The sequence below is a fragment of the Salmo salar genome, chromosome 13 (genome assembly GCF_965601325.2).
Source record: "Salmo salar chromosome 13, fSalSal1, whole genome shotgun sequence".
Lineage (NCBI taxonomy): Eukaryota > Metazoa > Chordata > Actinopteri > Salmoniformes > Salmonidae > Salmo > Salmo salar.
Genome location: NC_138303.1, coordinates 83,677,340 through 83,698,087, shown reverse-complemented (window position 1 = coordinate 83,698,087; position 20,748 = coordinate 83,677,340). Strand labels below are relative to the sequence as shown.

General features: G+C 44.0%; 1 protein-coding gene and 1 long non-coding RNA gene across 3 annotated transcripts in view; one reads left to right on the top strand and one right to left on the bottom strand.

The window, feature by feature from the left end:
- The window catches only part of LOC145860071 (uncharacterized), a 30,001-nt gene extending 27,858 nt beyond the window's left edge, over positions 1 to 2,143 (bottom strand). The window contains exon 1 of the long non-coding RNA XR_014380164.1: positions 33 to 2,143. This is a non-coding gene — a long non-coding RNA (uncharacterized LOC145860071). The remainder of the gene's footprint in view (positions 1 to 32) is intronic.
- The window catches only part of LOC106567905 (olfactory receptor 8G17), a 54,998-nt gene that overhangs the window by 29,255 nt on the left and 4,995 nt on the right, over positions 1 to 20,748 (top strand). The window lies entirely within an intron of this gene.

Here is a 20,748-nt window from a genome sequence, read left to right as displayed (position 1 = left end):
CTTATCACAGGGACTTTGAAGCACTAACTTACATCATCTGCATGCTGATTCCATCTTTGACGACGCCACATAAATGGAATAGGTACTAGCTAGCTTAATAGTTAATATTTGCGCGCTAGCTCTGCATATTCAGCTAGTGTGTGTGTTCGCGATTGACTGGATGAACCTCACGGCAGTTACGTAGCAAGCTAAGGAACTGGCAGTGGATCAAACCATTGTGAGGCAAAGGGCGGGGGGGGGGTCGCAATCTTTTGAAACTTAAAAACGCACTATTAAGTGTCTAATCAGCACAATTGCTTTCATTACGTATTATTAATATTATTTAAATTACAGTTATGTTTCAGTGATATATTGGGGGGGACAAATCATATTTTTCCCAGGATGGGGGGGTCGTGTTCCCCCCGGGATTTCCGCCCCTGGGCTGTTATGGTGACCGTATTTTCTGCCCCACAGGCGGTCATGAGTCATGACGCAGTCAAATTTCACCTAGCATACCATTTAGTCATGGTAACTAGGCTTTTCCAAAACAGTGCTCTGATGCTGCTAATGGTCTTTAGTAGCTAATAAGCCTACCAAACGTGTTAACTGCCAGCCACTAATGGCCTGGTACTCAGTTCACTATTGTCCCTCTAATCACTCTGACAAAATAAAATCATGAGAGAGAGCCCATGAGGTCATGTTGCGCAATATCTCTATAGGCTATGCAATTGCGTGAGAAAACAGAGTTTGTATTGCCTCTATTAAAAAAGGAGGATCCAATCAGCTTTCTATGGGCTAGGCCTAGTATATTTATTTATCAACTTTCCTAAAGCACATTGCTTCGTTTTACTACAGGTGTATAGCCAACCTGGCTGGCATGAAAATGAACTCCGGACAAAGCGTCCTCCATTCGCTATTTAAGTGCATACATGACATGTATTTTTTCCCCTTGCCCCTGTTCTGATAGGTGCATGATAATAGTCCATTCTAAATCAAACTAACTTCACACATAGCCTATATGATTTAGTGTATGTAAAGACAAGATTAAATTAAGAATAGTCTGATGGTGCAGTCCAAGCCAAGAAACAGCTCATGCCTTTTTTTTGCGACTTTTTTCAAATTATAGTTGCACACACCATGTAGCCAAGCCCATGGGCTTATATGTTTTGATAAGGTTTGTATCACAACTAAAGTGGCCAAATAACTCCAAACGTAGCCTACAGGCCTAGGAGCTCTGGAAGACGGTTAGAGAGCACATAGCCTACAGGCCTAGGAGCTCTGGAAGACGGTTAGAGAGCACATAGCCTACAGAGCCTAGTGAAACATGTTCTTATAAGGCCACTCATTGCGCAATCGCGTGCGAAAACAGAGTTTTTCCTGGCCACTATTTAAAAGAGGATCCCAGCTTTCTCATGCTGCCATATTTATTGGTAAATTCTTAAAGTTAAGCACATTCATCTGATTTGCAACCGGTGCAGCCCACCTGGCATACATTTCAAGTTTGTGGAAGCGAATTTTCACCATGAAAATGCACATTTCTAATAAAGCTTTCCATGCATCATGGCATTTGCTGACGTATGTAAGATAGCCTACTATTCTTAATGTGATGAATAGATTGGATAGTCATAATTTAGGCTAATAATATAATCACTGTTCAATCACTGTTTGGTCAGTACACTAATGCATCTTTTCTGGAACTGTCAGATTTTAAACTGAAGTAGTATGTATCCCACTTTGTCCTTTGTGTGCCAATATCCAACCTAGAACGCATCATTGCATTGGCCTTTCTATCAGTCAAAATGGAGAATACTTGTGAATTAGAAAGTGCGTAAACCTCTGGTTCAGGGGCTTCATGCTTATTGACTATGGAACGAGCAGCATTAGCCCTACAGGGAGATGAAAATGGACTACAGGGTCTCTGGGACACTATAAGAACACACGTAAACCGTAGAGCATAGCCTAATGTATCAATTTGTCTGTATTCATTTATGTACAGTACCTCCCCTCCCTCTACCCCCAAGACTTGACTCCTGCCAGGTCACAGAGGATGCCTGGGATGCTTTGGCAGGGCTCTCTGTCTGTCCTGTGTGTCCTGTTACTATAGGACCCAGGCTACCCCTCCCCCTTATATTGTGTTGTTATCATGTTTCAATGTTGGTTTGTCACTGTGCTGTTGTTGTTTATGTAATGTAAATCTAAAATAAAAATTATAAATAGCAAAAAATTACTTACACTGTCCTCTCAGAAAGGGAAGGTATGTCCCAGTGCTTCGACCACATCAGCCCCCTCACACATCCGGGCTGTGTGTTTTGATGGCCTCACAGCCGCCATCCCACTTCTAACACCAATGTAGCAAACAGAGGGACAGGGATTCAGGGAAGCAAACCCAAGTCACTGGCGTGAAAGGCAAATACATGTATTTTTGTGTTCCTTATCAATTATCCTCAAACTGAAATCAAATGTGTACAGTTGTGCAACGTACACCATGAACCAAATGTTAAAGAAGAATGTTGTGCGGCTTACAGTTGGTTCTAAAAGCAAGATAAGTAAACATAAGGGCTCTATTACAACCATCAAGGGCCACCAGATTATTGTCAGCTGATCTCTTGTTAAACCATCAACATGCGTAAATCACCCGCACAGTTGATCTCAATTGCAACCATCATTGGCCACCAAATTGCCACTATGTAAAGTTGATGTCAGTGATATTTTATCGTTAATTAGCAGGCTGAGCAAGTAGACTATACAGGGTTGAAGGACTTTCAAGGACTTTTTTGAGCACTTAATTGTACTTTTCAATGGTGGGAGACCATTATAGTACACTGTCAGCGACCATATAAACTCATTTTAAGTGTTTTAACATGGGTACAGTAGAAATTGAAAGAGGTAAGGTGGCCAGGGGATGTTAATGAGGAGGAACACAGGAGAAGAAAGTTTTCCCTTTGTAAACTGGGTTTCCTTTGTAATGGAACCCTTTGCATGAAAAACCAAGAATAATTATATTGGAGCAGTAGAACTTCTAAATCGGCTACCATAACTTCAAGGACTTTTCAAGGACAAACTGCCTAGACTGAATGTACTTTAAAAAAAAAATACAATTATATAGCCTAGATTAAAAATAGCATTATTACAATATTTTTTCCAATGGCCTAAGTGGGCCACTGACGGAGATGATCGACTGGCCAGCGGGCAGCCCCGTATGTGACCTACCCGCTTGATTCAGCTCTATGTAGCAAAATTTGAAATTGTGTTTTTTGCAGTGGATAAAATTTGTCTTTTTTATGTTGCCGTTTCAAGGTAAAATGTACAGCAGGCTTTGAAGGCTGTCTGGGCTTTTAGTGTTATTGAAGGAGCTGACCAGAAATGGGCATTTCCTTTGTGCCCATGGTGAATGAGAACAGAACAATATTGTCTGAATGAAAGCGATTATTTTACTACTGCAGTTAATAACAAATACTGTGTATTTTTAAGCTACTTGAGTACTCTGAGCTAGAAAATTGAATATCATACACTTGTCACGTCCTGACCATAGAGAGCCCTTTTATTTCTCTATTTTCGTTAGGTCAGGGTGTGATTTGGGTGGGCATTCTAGATTTTGTAGTTCTATGTTCCATTCTATGCTTTCTATTTCTTTGTTGTTTGGCCGAGTATGGTTCCTAATCAGAGGCAACTGTCTATCGTTGTCTCTGATTGGGAATCATATTTAGGCAGCCCTTTTTCCCACTTTCAGTTGTGGGATCTTGTTTTTGTACAGCTCAGTTTAGCCTGCAGAACGTGACGTTCGTTTCCTGTTGTTTATTGTTTTGATTTAGTGTTCTGAGTTAAAATAAATGTATCATGAGCACTCACCACGCTGCACCTTGGTCTCCTCTTTACGACGACCGTCACAGAAGATCCCACCACAAAAAGACCAAGCAGCGTGGTCCAGAGAAATGGACCTGGGAGGACATCCTGGACGGAAAGGGATCCTGGACGTGGGAGGAAATCGAGGCTGGATGGCATCGACTCCCATGGGAACAGGTGGAGGCAGCGAGAGCAGAGCGGCAACAAGATGAGGTACTAGCACGGCAATGACGGAAGCACGAGAGGCAGCCCCCCCAAAAATTTGAGGGGGGGCACACGGGGAGATTGGCAGAGTCAGGGTGGAGACCTGAGCCAACTCCCCGTGCTTACCGTGGGGAGATTAGGACTGGTCAGGCACCAGGTTATGTGGTAATGCGCACGGTGTCTCCAGTGCGCAGCCACAGCCCGGTGCGCTCTGTGCAAGCTCCCCGCAGTGGCCGTGCTAGTGTTGGCATTCAGCCAGGAAGGATTGTGCCGGCTCAGCGTTCCTGGTCTCTGGTGCGTCTCTTTGGCCCAGGTTATCCTACGCCAGCTCTACGCACGGTACCCCCAGTTCGCCAGCACAAATCAGTGCGACCTGTTCCAACGCCCCGCACTTGTCAGGCTACGGGGGGTATCCAGCCAGCATGGGTTATGCCAGTCATAAGCTCCAGACCTCCAGTGCGCCTCCAACGCCCAGTATATCCTGCGCCAGTGCTCCTGCACAGCCCAGTTCGTCCTGTGCCAGCGCCCCGTCCTTGCCGAACTAAAGTAAGCATCCAGCCAGAACGGGTTGTGCCAGCCATAAGCTCCAGACCTCCAGTGCGCCTCCACATCCCAGTATACCCTGTGCCTGTTCTGCGCACCCAGCCTCCAGCGACATTCCCCAGTCCAGAGCTTCCAGCGACGTTCCCCAGTCCGGAGCCTCCAGTGACGTTCCCCAGTCCGGGGCCTCCAGCGACGTTCCTTAGTCTGGTGAGACCTGTTCCGGCTCCACGTAAGAAGCCTCCAGTGATGATCCATGGTCCGAAGCCTCCAGTGATGATCCATGGCACGAAGCCTCCAGTGATGATCCATGGCACGAAGCCTCCAGTGATGATCCATGGCCCGGAGCCTGTAGTGATGATCCATGGCACGAAGCCTCCAGTGATAATCCATGGCCCGAAGCCTCCAGTGATAATCCATGGCCCGGAGCCTCCAGTGATAATCCATGGCAAGAAGCCTGTAGGGATGAGCCATGGCCCGGCGCCTCCAGTGATGATCCATGGCACAAAGCCTCCAGTGGTGATCCATGGCGCAGAGCCTGCAGTGATGATCCATGGCATGTTGCCTGCTGCGACGGTCCCCAGTCCGGAACCTCCTGAGACGGCCCGCAGTCCGGAACCTCCAGCGGCGGCCAGCAGCCCGGAGCCTCCAGCGGCGGCCCGCAGTACATAGCCTCCGGCGATGATCCTCGGTCCAGTGGTACAAAAGCAGATGGATCAGCAGGCGGAGCGGGGGCTACTCCCCGAACCGGAGCCGCCACCATGGGTAGATGCCCACCCGGACCCTCCCCTATAGGTTCAGGTTTGCGACCGGGAGTCCGCACATTTGGGGGGGGGGGGGGGGGGGGGTACTGTCATGCCCTGACCATAGAGAGCCCTTTTATTTCTCTATTTTGGTTAGGTCAGGGTGTGATTTGGGTGGGCATTCTAGATTTTTTATTTTTATTTTCCATTCTATGCTTTCTATTTCTTTGTTGTTTGGCCGAGTATGGTTCCTAATCAGAGGCAGCGGTCTATCGTTGTCTCTGATTGGGAATCATATTTAGGCAGCCCTTTTTCCCACTTTCAGTTGTGGGATCTTGTTTTTGTACAGCTCAGTTTAGCCTGCAGAACGTGACGGTCGTTTCCTGTTTATTGTTTTGATTTAGTGTTCTGAGTTAAAATAAATGTATCATGAGCACTCACCACGGTGCACCTTGGTCTCCTCTTTACGACGACCGTCACAACACTGCAGATATTCCGGTTAGCCAATGTGCGGGAGCACTGGTTGGTCGGCCCAATTGAGGTAGTATGTACATGAATGTATAGTTAAAGTGACTATGCATATATGATAAACAGAGAGTAGCAGCAGCGTAAAAAGAGGGGTTGGGGGGGTTGTGGGGGGCACACACTGCAGGAACCATGGGAAAATAATTCTGCTTAAACAGTTGATAAACTTGTAGCCCCACTTTTGAGAAAACTTTACTTCAATGATTTGGTACCTACTGGAGAGCTCTTCTGTGTCTACACCAATTCAGAATCATTCACAGCCTCTTAATCCTTATTCCCACCCATCTCTTTAAGGATTTACAAATGAGGCCATGTGCTCAACAGAGTGTGTAAGGTAATGTAGTAAACAACCAAAGATTTCAATACTAGAAGTGGTGAAAGTAGTAGCAAAAATACACTTTATCTAGTCTTTGGCCTATATCCTAATCTGACTTTGGTTCAGGTTGCATGTTGTTCTTCACATAACCTTCTCTGGTAAACACACACTATATTAAATAAAATCAATGTTTATTTGTCACATGCACAGGATACAGAAGGTGGAAACAGTACAGTAAAATGGTTACTTGCAATAGTAGCAAAATAGAAAGTGTCCAGATAAATATTTTAAAATAATTAGATGAATCTTACCCAGACACACTTGTCTAAATTGATGGGTCATGTGAAATAAATTCTATAACCACCCCCTAGCCACATCTAGCTAAGTGGATGTGTCACTATCGTCTAGACATGTACACATGTTCATGAAATACAATAGATGACCGTAATCACCCCCAGGCAAATGCGTTGTTAGTGGCTGTGAAGTAGGGTTCCCCCAGGAGTTGATGGAAAGTCGGAAGAGCGAATTAAATGGTAGGATGGATATGCCATCTTAAAGTAGTGTCAGATTTCACATCCTGCAGGCAGAAGATACATACTTCGTGAGAATCAGGGCTACCGCTCGATCTATGGTGTCTACATATCAATTTCTAAGTGAAAATGTCGGAACCAGTACCAGAACCATGCAGGTCCTCAAAACAGGGGACTTTGCATCTAAGAGGTTTTAACAGGGAGAGGTTGATGTTCGCTGCTGGCTCGGGCAGCTGGCAACGAAGACAGGTAGTGAGGGGGAATTTAGAGAACCAGATAAGATAGTGGGGTTGCTAGGAGTGTGAGCCATCTCCCCGGCTTTTGGGAACAGACCGCACTGCGTGTTGTAGTGTGTTCTTGGACATGCAAATTATTTAGCTAGGCTTTATCAGTGTTTGTAAACAGAGCACGCTGCAAGTGTAGTGCGCTCCTCAATTCTACGTAATTAATCAGGCTAAAACGTACATTGATCAACCTGAATTTGAGTATAGCCTAGTTGTTGTTCCAGTCAGCTGGGAGAGCTAAGTGTACTTCTAATTTGCATGTTTGTAGAATTGCATTTCATTGGGCTAGGCCCGGTTTGCAGAGAAGTAGTAGTAGAACCTTGGATGATCAGTTCTCCTTAACTGTATACCTCACTAGTGTGTGTAGTGTCACGTTTTAGCGTTTTATCGCACTTAATAGCTTGTGTGCCTTACACCTTCGGATAATTGCAGCACTTCTGATTAGGTCACAGAGACTGCAGGAATTTAGTAGGTGGCCTAGTATTGCATGCACTCTGTCTTATGAAATTGTGTAGTTAATAAAGATGATTGTTTGCTATAGCTGTGTTGAGATTTGGTGCCTTATCCTCTGATGCCGGACCATACCAGTCAAACAAAGGTGGTGGCTGCGTCACGCTACTCTGCTCAATCCAGTACTTTCCCCACCTCTCTGGTGGTCTAGCTAGCTTTATTACACTGGTGGCAGCGGTGGGATGTCAAACGATGAGGACTCACCAAACTTCGGCACAAGTGTGGCCCAGATGGCAGCCCCCGCCCCTTTCAATATGCCATCTGTGTTCTCTGTCTTTATGCCAGAAACATTTATCGGTATGGGGCAGGAATGGTCTGATTGGGCTGGACAGTTTGAAATGACCACAGAGGTAAACAATTGGAATGATGGGCTCAAGTTCAAATTTATGTCTTTGTTGCTAACAGGGCGGGCTCGAACATTTATAGCGTTCTTTACATTGAGGGTGGAAGTGACTACACACACTTGAAAAATGCTATGGGGAAATGTTTTGACCCTTGTGACAGTCACAATGGGAACTTCCTGGCTAAGATGAGACTGCATAATGAAACAGCCCGTGAATTTGCCAATGCTCTATGTTGGTTAATAGAAAAAGCGTACCCAACTGCAGATGCCACTACTCTGGATCTGTTTACACGTGATCGTTTTATTGGATATGTATGTAGTGGGGACTTGCGATTTTCCGGTCTGCTAGGCCCTCTACGATGGAAGTATTGCTTACGAGATGGAAGTCATCGATTCTCCGGTCTGCTAGGCCCTCTACGATGGAAGTATTGCTTACGAGATGGAAGTCATCAGGAGTTTGGAACATAGTCACATAATCCCCGATGCTAGGATTCGGTGCGTGTCGGTGCAGTCATCTAGTGATGCTCAAATGGAGGTTTTCCTTGGTGTAGTAGAAGGGCTTCGACAAGAGGTCAAATCCTAGCACACAGAGGTAAAAAAAGGGCCAAACCCCTCCCCCCAATAGACTGGCCGACCCCGTACACATGACTAGTGCCCCCTCTGCCCATGGGACAAAGTGGGTTTGCTTATGGAATAGAGGCCGGGCAAAGTCGTCTGGGAATGTGGATGTAACCGTGCAGGAAACTAGAGGGGGCTTGCACGGCAGGCCAAATGCTCACTCCCTTCCTCCTTCTTCTAGACTGGCCTTTCCATGAGACAAGAACACTTCTGGGGTGTACCTCAATGCTAAACTAAGTGGGTGGGACACTTGTCTACTAGTTGATATCGGGGATCAAGTTTCCATTGCCCCCAAGCATATATGGCTAAAAATAACTAATGGATACACTGAGTTGTTGTGTTACCAGGGCAGAGTTGTTGTAACTAATGGGGTGGAAAATGAGATCCAGGACCATTGGCGGAACTGTTTGTCAATTTGGATCCTTAGCTGTAGTTGCTGAATTCTTATTTGCAGATATTCTGCAAGAGATTGTCCTTGGCAATGACCTTCTAGCAAAATCTGGAGGAAAGATGCTGCCAACTAATGGGAAAGCAGCTGCCTCTCTTGTTGCTGTATGACGCTAACCAACCCAAACTTGTTACTGATCACTCTGATAGAGTTGTAAACCCCGCAGTAAAGTACACTACATGACCAAAGGTATGTGGACAGCTGCTCGTCGAATATCTCATTCTAAGTTGGTCCCCCCTTTGCTAACAGCCTCCACTCTTCTGGAAAGGCCTTCCAATAGATGTTGGACATTGCTGCGGGGACATGCTTCCATTCAGCCACAATAGCATTAGTAAGGTCGGGCACTGATGTTGGGTGATTAGGCCTAGCCAACTTTTTCTTGCCACAGTAGATTATCCTTGAGATTTTCTACAACTTGTTTGGAGTCCACCTGTGGTAAATTGTACATTATTTGTCTATGTAAGGTCCCACAGTTGACAGTGCATGTCAGAGCAAAAACCAAGACACGAGGTTGAAGGAATTGTCTGTAGAGCTCCGAGATAGGATTTTGTCAAGGCACAGATCTGGGGAAGGATACACAATTATTTCTGCAGCATTGAAGTTCCCGAAAAACACAGTGGCCTCCATCATTCCTAAATGGAAGAAGTTTGGAACCACCAAGACTCTTCCTAGTGCTGGCCGCCCGGCCAAACTGAGCAATCGGGGGAGAAGGGCCTTGGTCAGGGAAGTGACCAAGAACCCAATGGTCACTCTGACAGAGCTCCAGCGTTCCTCTGTGGAGATGGAAGAACCTTCCAGAAGGACAACCATCTCTGCAGCACCCCACCAATCAGGCCTTTATGGTAGAGTGGCCAGACGGAAGCCACTCGTCAGTAAAAGGCACATGACAGCCCGCTTAGAGTTTGCCAAAAAGGCACCTACAGGACGCTCAGACCATGAGAAACAAGATTCTCTGGTCTGATGAAACCAAAATTAAACTCTTTGGCCTGAATGCCAAACAGCACGTCTGGAAGCAGCCAGACACCGCTCATCACCTGGCCAAGACCATTCCTACTGTGAAGCATCATGCTGTGGGGATGTTTTTGAACAGCAGGGACTGTGAGATGAGTCAGGATCGAGGGAAAAATAAACGGAGCAAAGTACAGAGAGATCCTTGATGAAAACCTGCTCTAGAGCGCTCAAGGCCTCAGACTGGGGTGAAGGTTCACCTTCCACACAAACAAGACAATGCAGGAGTGGCTTCGTGACAAGTCTCTGAATGTGATTGAGTGGCCCAGCCAGAGCCCGGACTTGAATCAGATCAAACATCTCTAGAGAGACCTGAAAATAGCTGTGCAGCGATGCACCCCAGCCAGCCAACCAGACAGAACTTGAGAGGATCTGCAGAGAAGAATGGGAGAAACTCCCCAAATACATGTGTGCCAAGCTTGTAGTGTCATATCCAAGAAGACTCGAGGCTGTAATCACTGCCAAAGGTGCTTCAACAAAGTACTGAGTAAAGGGTCTGAATACTTATGTAAATGTGATATTTACAGTTTTTAATACATATTTCTAAAAACCAGTTTTTGCTTTGTTATTATGGGCTATTGTGTGTCGATCGAATAGGGGAAAAAATATTTAATTAATTTTAGAATAAGGCTGTAACTTAACAAAATAAGGGAAAAAGTCAAGGGGTCTGAATACTTTCTGAATGCACTGTAGATTAAATATTCCCTCTAAATGAGGGAACATTGCTTGTGGTGCAATTTGGTTCAGAAGAGAGACGTTTTGAACTGGCCGAACTTCATTCCAGTTGGGAACTGCTCCATCGTCACACTTTTGTTTTTAGTACAGGAGTACGGATCTAGGTGAACTTGCCTTTCGATGCATCATATAGATACCGGTAACGCAAACCCATTAAAATGGGCCTGCGCAAAATCCACCTCAAACTGCAACAGGTAGCTATAGACCACATTGAGCAAATGCAAGATCATGGCATCATCCGCCCCTCATGTAAACCCCTGGGTAGCCCCTGTTGTTCTGGTAAAAAAAAAAAAAATGGAACTTTACGCTTCTGTGCTGATTATCAGAGAATCAATGATGTCACTGATAAAGACGCTTATCCGCTCTCGAGAATTGACGATGCTCTTGACAGTGGCTACAGGCAAATTGAGGTGGACCCCAAAGACAGATAAAAAAACTGAGTTTTCTACCAGACAGGGCTTATTTTCAATTCAACGTTTTAAGTTTTGGTCTATGCAACACACCAAGTACCTACTAGAGGTTGATGGGGGTAGTCCTAGCAGATTCACAGTGGACCACCTGTTTAGTTTATTTGGATGCCATTATTGTGTTCAGTCGTGCCTTTCAAGAACATCTCCTCTGTTTGGATGAAGTTCTTTCCAAGCTGCCCAAGCCAATCTCAAGGTCAAGCCCTCCAAGTGCAATCTCTTTGCCTCTCAAGTACAGTATCTGGGCCACATCATCTCAGTTGAAGGGGTGGTGGCAGATCAAAACAAATCAAAGTTTATTTGTCACGTGTGCCGAAAACAACAGGTGTAGACCTTACAGTGAAATGCTTACTTACAGGCTCAACCAATAGTGTAAAAAAGGTATTAGGTGAACAATAGGTAGGTAAAGAAATAAAACAACAGTAAAAAGACAGGCTATATACAGTAGCAAGACTATAAAAGTAGCAAGGCTACATACAGACACCAGTTAGTCAGGCTGATTGAGGTAGTATGTACATGTAGATTTGCTTAAAGTGACTATGCATATATGATGTACAGTGAGTAGCAGTAGTGTAAAAGAGGGGTTGGCGGGTGGTGGGTGGGACACAATGAAGATAGTCCGGTTAGCCAATGTGTGGGAGCACTGGTTGGTCGCCCCAATTGAGGTAGTATGTACATCAATGTATAGTTAAAGTGACTATGCATATATGATAAACAGAGAGTAGCAGCAGCGTAAAAAGAGGGGTTGGGGGGGTTGTGGGGGGCACACAATGCAAATAGTCCAGGTAGCCATTTGATTACCTGTTCAGGAGTCTTATGGTTTGGCGGTAAAAATGGTTGAGAAGCCTTTTTGTCCTAGACTTGGCACTCCGGTACCGCTTGCCATGCGGTAGTAGAGAGAACAGTCTATGACGGGGGTGGCTTGGGTCTTTGACAATTTGTAGGGCCTTCCTCTGACACCGCCTGGTGTAGAGGTCATGGATGGCAGGCAGCTTAGCCCCAGTGATGTACTGGGCAGTACGCACTACCCTCTGTAGTGCCTTGCGGTCAGAGGCCGAGCAATTGCCGTACCAGGCAGTGATGCAACCAGTCAGGATGCTCTCGATGTTGCAGCTGTAGAACCTTTTGAGGATCTCAGGACCCATGCCAAGTCTTTTTAGGTTCCTGAGGGGGAATAGGCTTTGTTGTGCCCTCTTCTCGACTGTCTTGGTGTGTTTGGACCATTCTAGTTTATTGTTGATGTGGACACCAAGGAACTTGAATCTCTCAACCTGCTCCACTACAGCCCAGTCGATGACAATGAGGGCGTGTCCTTCTTTTCCTGTAGTCCACAATCAATTCTTAAGGTAAAGACTTAAAACTCAGGATTCTGTGAAAGCCTACCCCAATGACAACGTGTGTCGATTTTAAGCTTCCTGGAGCAACCGGAAGTTGTTAAAAACACCCTAAAGCTGTTTTGATATAACCAACCTGCAGATTGTGAAAATTACTCAATTCAACCCTGTGTAAATCAGTCAATTCTTAACGTAAAGACTTAAAACTCAGGATTCTGTGAAAGCCTACCCCAATGACAACGTGTGTCGATTCTAAGCTTTTTGTGCCAACCGGAAGTGCCTTAAATTGGGGTCACAGTTGCTGTTTTGAAGGGTTAAAAAAGTCACATATTTCCAAAACTTCATATGTGTGACTAGGTAACCCTCATGAACTGTAAATCAGTCATTTATCCCATCAGATTTGCAAAAACTAACACACACACACACAGCTAGGACATAGTGACATAGTGTGGGGCTTAGAGGCTTACAGTGCCTGTAATAGTTACCTTCATTCAAACGATTCAAGAACCGTCAGACCTAGAGCTCTGAAACTTTAGAAACCTGTTCTAGAGCTGAAGTCGATAGTGCACGGTGAGTTATGTGGCTCTAGAAGGTTCTCAGACCGAGAAACAGCCTTGTACATTTGCAATATGTTCAATTAATTTTGACCATCATGAAAATGGCGACATTTAGAAATGACCCAGAGTCGCAAGACTCGGTGCATTGAAACTGCCTCGGCCCATAGAGACGGACCCCAACGTTTCTGTCCGATAGGTCATTCAAGGACTCCGTATCAATGCCCTGAAAAAGTGGATTTTCAGCACCAATTAAAGCCGTTGCTCGGACACCGAATGACCTATCAAGCCGAAACTTGGGATTCGGGGTTGCCTCACATAGGCCTACACATAATGTCAGAGCTGGACCCGCAGCTAGAACGTAACTATGTGTTTTATGTTTTTTTATGGTTAAAACTGAAGGCGCTGTGAATTATGGGCCTGCTCTGATATATGTGATAGTTGGCTTCTAAACGAGTTGTAAAAAGTGGATTTGGTGTCAGATGGTATCAGTTTGGTGTCAGAATGACATCTAATTGACTGATGGACGCTGACTTAGTGAAAAATAGTGAAAAACATCACTAAATGGACATGATGAAAACCCCACAACGAGCGATGGAGAGGAACCGCAGTCACTGCCCGGCCATCCTGAGTTCATCGGGCCAGTCAATTTTGCATTTCTGCAGTATTTTTGAGCATGTCAAATTCGTGATGGTAATGATCATTTTGGACATTTTTCAGAAAATCGTTAAAAAACAACAGAGTCCCACTTCTCCCTCATCATACATGACAAATAGACCATCTAGGTTGATTCATGGCTTAACCTGTTAGGGCTAGGGGGCAGTATTGACACGGCTGGATAAAAAACGTACCCGATTTAATCTGGTTACTACTCCTGCCCAGTAACTAGAATATGCATATAATTATTGGCTTTGGATAGAAAACACTCCAACGTTTCTAAAACTGTTTGAATGGTGTCTGTGAGTATAACAGAACTCAAATGGCAGGTCAAAACCTGAGAAGATTCTGTACAGGAAGTACCCTGTCTGACCATTTCTTGGCCTTCTTTGTCATCTCTATCCAAAACAAAGGATCTCTGCTATTACGTGACACTTCCTAAGGCTCCAATGGGCTCTCAGAAGGCGGCAAAAAGCTGAATCGTGGCTTTGCAGGCTCTGGCTGAAAAAAAGTAGCGCGTTTGGGTAGTGGCTGGTTACAGTACTGTGAGACTCAGGCGCGTGCCCGCGTCGACCGAATGCTTTGTTTTCTTTCCTCAGTTTACCTAAACGCAGATTCCCGGTCGGAATATTATCACTTTTTTATGAGAAAAATGGCATAAAAATTGATTTTAAACAGCGATTGACATGCTTCGAAGTACGGTAATGGAATATTTAGAATTTTTTTGTCACGAATTGCGCCATGCTCGTGACCCTTATTTACACTTCGGATAGTGTCTTGGAACGCACGAACAAAACGCCGCTATTTGGATATAACGATGGATTATTTTGGACCAAACCAACATTTGTTATTGAAGTAGCAGTCCTGGGAGTGCATTCTGACGAAGACAACAAAGGTAATCAAACTTTTGTAATAGTAAATCGGAGTTTGGTCAGGGCTAAACTTGGTCGGTGTCTAAATGGCTGGCCGTGATGGCTGGGCTATCTACTGAGAATATTGAAAATGTGCTTTCACCGAAAAGCTATTTTAAAATCGGACACCTCGATTGCACAAAGGAGTTCTGTATCTATAATTCTTTAAATAATTGTTATGTTTTTTGTGAACGTTTATCGTGAGTAATTTAGTAAATTCACCGGAGGTCTGTGGGGGGTATGCTAGTTCTGAACGTCACATGCTAATGTAAAAAGCTGGTTTTTGATATAAATATGAACTTGATTGAACAAAACATGCATGTATTGTATAACATAATGTCCTAGGTGTGTCATCTGATGAAGATCATCAAAGGTTAGTGCTGCATTTAGCTGTCTTCTGGGTTTTTGTGACATTATATGCTAGCTTGAAAAATGGGTGTCTGATTATTTCTGGCTGGGTACTCTGCTGACATGTTTTGCTTTCGTTGTAAAGCCTTTTTGAAATCGGACAGTGTGGTTAGATTAACGAGAGTCTTGTCTTTAAAATGCTGTAAAATAGTCATATGTTTGAGAAATTGAAGTAATAGCATTTCTAAGGTATTTGAAAATCGCGCCACTGGATTACACTGGCTGTTGCGTAGGTGGGACGATTTCATCCCGCCTAGCCCAGAGAGGTTAACATAGGGCTATATATCATTTGGGCAGTATAAATGCCATTTGGACATGGTTCACTGACTTTTGGGTTTGGAAACCGACTTCCTATGATTGTATATGGCAAACGGACAAACATCCTGATTTGGCACATTCAATACTTTCATACATGTATAATTGACAAAAAAATATATTGTTACATTTGCAATAAGAAAATTCACTGTGGAGAGCGTTCGCCATCTATTGGATATTTGCTGTGATTTGGCACATTCAATACTTTCATAATTGACAAAAAAAGAATTGGACATTTCATTTGGACATTTCTAATGGCATTTGGCAAAAAAATTTCACTTTTGACTTCCTATGAAATCATATTCCAAATGCACAAAACATATGCCTTATGCACAAGCAAAAACAACCCAAAAAATTATGTCAATAAAATATGTCAAAAGTATGTTCATACAGCTCTTATACATGTGTAATTGATATAAAAATCTAATATATATAATTTTTTTAACGGTCCAGAAAGCACTTTTTTAAGGGGGTGATAAGTTTTCCATTTTTTTGTTCATTTTATCAAAATTTGACCCTTGGGTGTTGACTTTTTTGGGGTGTTACACTTGGCATTTTCAATATGAAATTTGCAATATGATTTGGATAAATGTGGACCAAATTGGGTGGTATTGGCATTAGGGTGTATGATTCGTGCGGTGCCAATATGTTGCCATGTTGTTTTGTCCATTTCAGGGGGGTGTTCCCTTACATCTACGACCAACCAATCAAAGCGCAGCTCAGAGTAAATATTTTTTGCATTTTTCTTTTCCAAATGGGAGGTTATTTAGAATGCATGAGATTCTGTATTTACGATAGAGTAGCTGCCTACGGCCCGATAGAGACACAAAATCTTTTTGTTCCTCAGTCTTCCCGCTCTTTCATTCAAAACCCAACCCCCTTTCTTTGTGTAACCAACCGTCATATCTGCTCCGTCCGCTAGGGACGTTTTCCTTTATGACATAATTTGTAATCAATGTATGATCCATTCTGTGTAGATGTAATTCTGTGTGATTATTTAGGTTTTTAGTAAATAAATAATTAAACCAAATTTTGTATTGCTGATTCAACTTGTTAGCCAGGGTTTGTGAAGATAACCAAGAATTTACAACTTTCAGATGAGACTAAATAAGGTAACGATTAAATATTGACTGCTATTGAGGTAAAAGATTACCAGGTCTTTATTAAGAGTTTATTCGGAAGATAACAGCTCTATAAACATTCTTTCATGGTTCCCCGACTTTCTAGCTAATTACATTTACATGATTAGCTTAATCAAGTAATTTTAATGACAGAGAAATTATCTTATAGAATAGCATGTCATATCACTTAATCCGGCATAGCCAAAGACACAACAATAATTTCCTAAGAACGTGAATCAAGGTGACCATCTCTGTTGGCGCCATGTTGCATGTGTGTGTCGGTACACAGTGTGTCAGTGATTATGGAGGCCAGGTCATCTGATGCAACACTCCATCACTCTCCTTCTTGGTCAAATAGCCCTTACACAGCCTGGAGATGTGTTGGTTCATTGCCCTGTTGAAAAACAAATGAAAGTCCCACTAAGCCCAAACCAGATGGGATTGTGTATCGCTGCAGAATGCTGTGGTAGCCATGCTGGTTAAAAGTGTGCCTTAAATTCTAAATAAATCACTGACAGTGTCACCAGCAAAGCACACCCACACCATCACACCTCCTCCTCCATGCTTCAACCACACATGCAGAGATCATCCATTCACCTACTCTGCCTCTCACAAAGACATGGCAGTTGGAACCAAAAATCTCAAATTTGGACTCATCAGACCAAAAGGACAGATTTCCACCGGTCAAATGTCCGTTGCTCGTGTTTCTTGGCCCAAGCAAGTCTCTTCTTCTAATTGGTGTCCTTTAGTAGTGGTTTCTTTGCAGCAATTTGACCATGAAGGCTTGATTCACACAGTCTCCTCTGAACAGTTGCTCTTGAGATGTGTCTGTTACTTGAACTCTGTGAAGCATTTATTTGGGCTGCAATTTCTGAGGCTTGTAACTAATGAACGTATCCTCTGCAGCAGAGGTAACTCTGGGTCTTCCTTTCCTGTGGCGGTCCTCATGAGAGCCAGTTTCATCATAGCGCTTGATGGTTTTTGCGACTGCACTTGAGGAAACTTTCAAAGTTCTTGAAATGTTCCGGATTGACTGACCTTCATGTCTTAAAGTAATGATGGACTGTCGTTTCTCTTTGCTTATTTGATCTGTTCTTGCCATAACATGGTCTTGGTCTTTTACCAAAAAGGGTTATCTTCTGTATACCACCCCTACCTTGTCCCAACACAACCGATTGGCTCCAAAAATGTACTTTTAACAAGGCACGCCTGTTAATTGAAATGCATTCCAGGTGACTACCTCATGAAGCTGGTTGAGAGAATGCTAAGCATGTGCAAGCTGTCATCAAGGCAAAGGGTGGCTACTTTAACCTCTTACATCTAGACGTTCCGCTAGCGGAACACCTGCTCCAATATCCAATGATAGGCGTGGCTCGAATTACAAATTCCTCAAAAATACAAAAACTTCAATTTTTCAAACATATGACTATTTTACACCATTTTAAAGACAAGACTCTCGTTAATCTAACCACACTGTCCGATTTCAAAAAGGCTTTACAGCGAAAGCAAAACATTAGATTATGTCAGCAGAGTACCAAGCCAGAAATAATCAGACACCCATTTTTCAAGCTAGCATATAATGTCACAAAAACCCAGAAGACAGCTAAATGCAGCACTAACCTTTGATGATCTTCATCAGATGACACACCTAGGACATTATGTTATACAATACATGCATGTTTTGTTCAATGAAGTTCATATTTATATCAAAAAACAGCTTTTTACATTAGCATTAGCAAAAACTTCCGGGGAATTTGCTAACAATTTACTAAATTACTCACGATAAACGTTCACAAAAAGCATAACAATTATTTTAAGAATTATAGATACAGAACTCCTCTATGCACTCGATATGTCCGATTTTAAAATAGCTTTTTGGTGAAAGCACATTTTGCAATATTCTAAGTACATAGCCCAGCCATCACGGGCTAGCTATTTAGACACCCGGCAAGTTTAGCACTCACCAATATCAGATTTACTATTATAAAAGTTTGATTACCTTTTGTTGTCTTCGTCAGAATGCACTCCCAGGACTGCTACTTCAATAACAAATGTTGGTTTGGTCCAAAATAATCCATCGTTATATCCGAATAGTGGCGTTTTGTTCGTGCGTCCCAGACACTATCCGAAATGGTAAATCAGGGTCGCGCGCATGGCGCAATTCGTGACAAAAAAAATCTAAATATGCCATTACCGTACTTCGAAGCATGTCAACCGCTGTTTAAAATCAATTTTTACGCAATTTATCTCGTAAAAAAGCGACAATATTCCGACCGGGAATCTCCTTTTCGGCAAACAGAGGAAAAATCACAAAGACGGGGGCGGCCAGGGCACGCGCCTAAGCCCACAGTCCCTTGATCGGCCACTTGAGAAAGGCGATAATGTGTTTCAGCCTGGGGCTGGGATGACGAAATTCAGTTTTTTCCCGGGCTCTGAGCGCCCATGGAAGACGTAGGAAGTGTCACGTTAGAGCAGAGATCCTTTGTAAAAGATAGAGATGGCAAAGAAGTTCAAGAAATGGTCAGACAGGCCACTTCCTGTAAAGGAATCTCTCAGGTTTTTGCCTGCCATTTGAGTTCTGTTATACTCACAGACACCATTCAAACAGAAACTTTGGAGTGTTTTCTATCCAAAGCCAATAATTATATGCATATTCTAGTTACTGGGCAGGAGTAGTAACCAGATTAAATCGGGTACGTTTTTTATCCAGCCGTGAAAATACTGCCCCCTAGCCATAACAGGTTAAAGAATGTCAAATATAAAATATACTGCTCAAAAAAATAAAGGGAACACAAAAACAACACAATGTAACTCCAAGTCAATCACACTTCTGTGAAATCGAACTGTCCACTTAAGAAGCAACACTGATTGACAATACATTTCACATGCTGTTGTGCAAATGGAATAGACAACAGGTGGAAATTATAGGCAATAAGCAAGACACCCCCAATAAAGGAGTGGTTCTGCAGGTGGTGACCATAGACCACTTCTCAGTTCCTATACTTCCTGGCTGATGTTTTGGTCACTTTTGAATGCTGGCGGTGCTTTCACTCTAGTGGTAGCATGAGACGGAGTCTACAACCCACACAAGTGGCTCAGATAGTGCAGCTCATCCAGGATGGCACATCAATGCGAGCTGTGGCAAGAAGGTTTGCTGTGTCTGTCAGCGTAGTGTCCAGAGCAGGAGACAGGCCAGTACATCAGGAGACATGGAGGAGTCCGTAGGAGGGCAACAACCCAGCAGCAAGATCGCTACCTCCGCCTTTGTGCAAGGAGGAGCAGGAGGAGCACTGCCAGAGCCCTGCAAAATGACCTCCATCAGGCCACAAATGTGCATGTGTCTGCTGAAATGGTCAGAAACAGACTCCATGAGGGTGGCATGAGGGCCCGACGTCCACAGGTGGGGGTTGTGTTTACAGCCCAACACCGTGCAGGTCGTTTGGCATTTGCCAGACAACACCAAGATTGGCAAATTTGCCACTGGCGCCCTGTGCTCTTCACAGATGAAAGCAGGATCACACTGAGCACGTGACAGACGTGACAGAGTCTGGAGACGCTGTGGAGAATGTTCTGCTGCCTGCAACATCCTCCAGCATGACCGGTTTGGCAGTAGGTCAGTCATGGTGTGGGGTGGCATTTCTTTGGGGGGCCGCACAGCCCTCCATGTGCTCGCCAGAGGTAGCCTGACTGCCATTAGGTACCGAGATGAGATCCTCAGACCCCTTGTGAGACCATATGCTGGTGCGGTTGGCCCTGGGTTCCTCCTAATGCAAGACAATGCTAGACCTCATGTGGCTGGAGTGTGTCAGCAGTTCCTGCAAGAGGAAGGCATTGATACTATGGACTGGCCCGCCCCTTCCCCAGACCTGAATCCAATTGAGCACATCTGGGACATCATGTCTCGCTCCATCCACCAACGCTACGTTGCACCACAGACTGTCCAGGAGTTGGCGGATGCTTTAGTCCAGGTCTGGGAGGAGATCCCACAGGAGACCATCCGCCACCTCATCAGGAGCATGCCCAGGCGTTGTAGGGAGGTCATACAGGCACGTGGAGGCCACACACACTACTGAGCCTCATTTTGACTTGTTTTAAGGACATTACATCAAAGTTGGATCAGCCTGTAGTGTGGTTTTCCACTTTAATTTTGAGTGTGACTCCAAATCCAGACCTCCGTGGGTTGATAAATTGGATTTCCATTGATTATTTTTGTATGATTTTGTTGTCAGCACATTCAACTATGTAAAGAAAAAAGTATTTAATACGATTATTTCTTTCATTCAGATCTAGGATGTGTTGTTTAAGTTTTCCCTTTATTTTTTTGAGCAGTGTATATTTTGATTTGTTTAACCCTT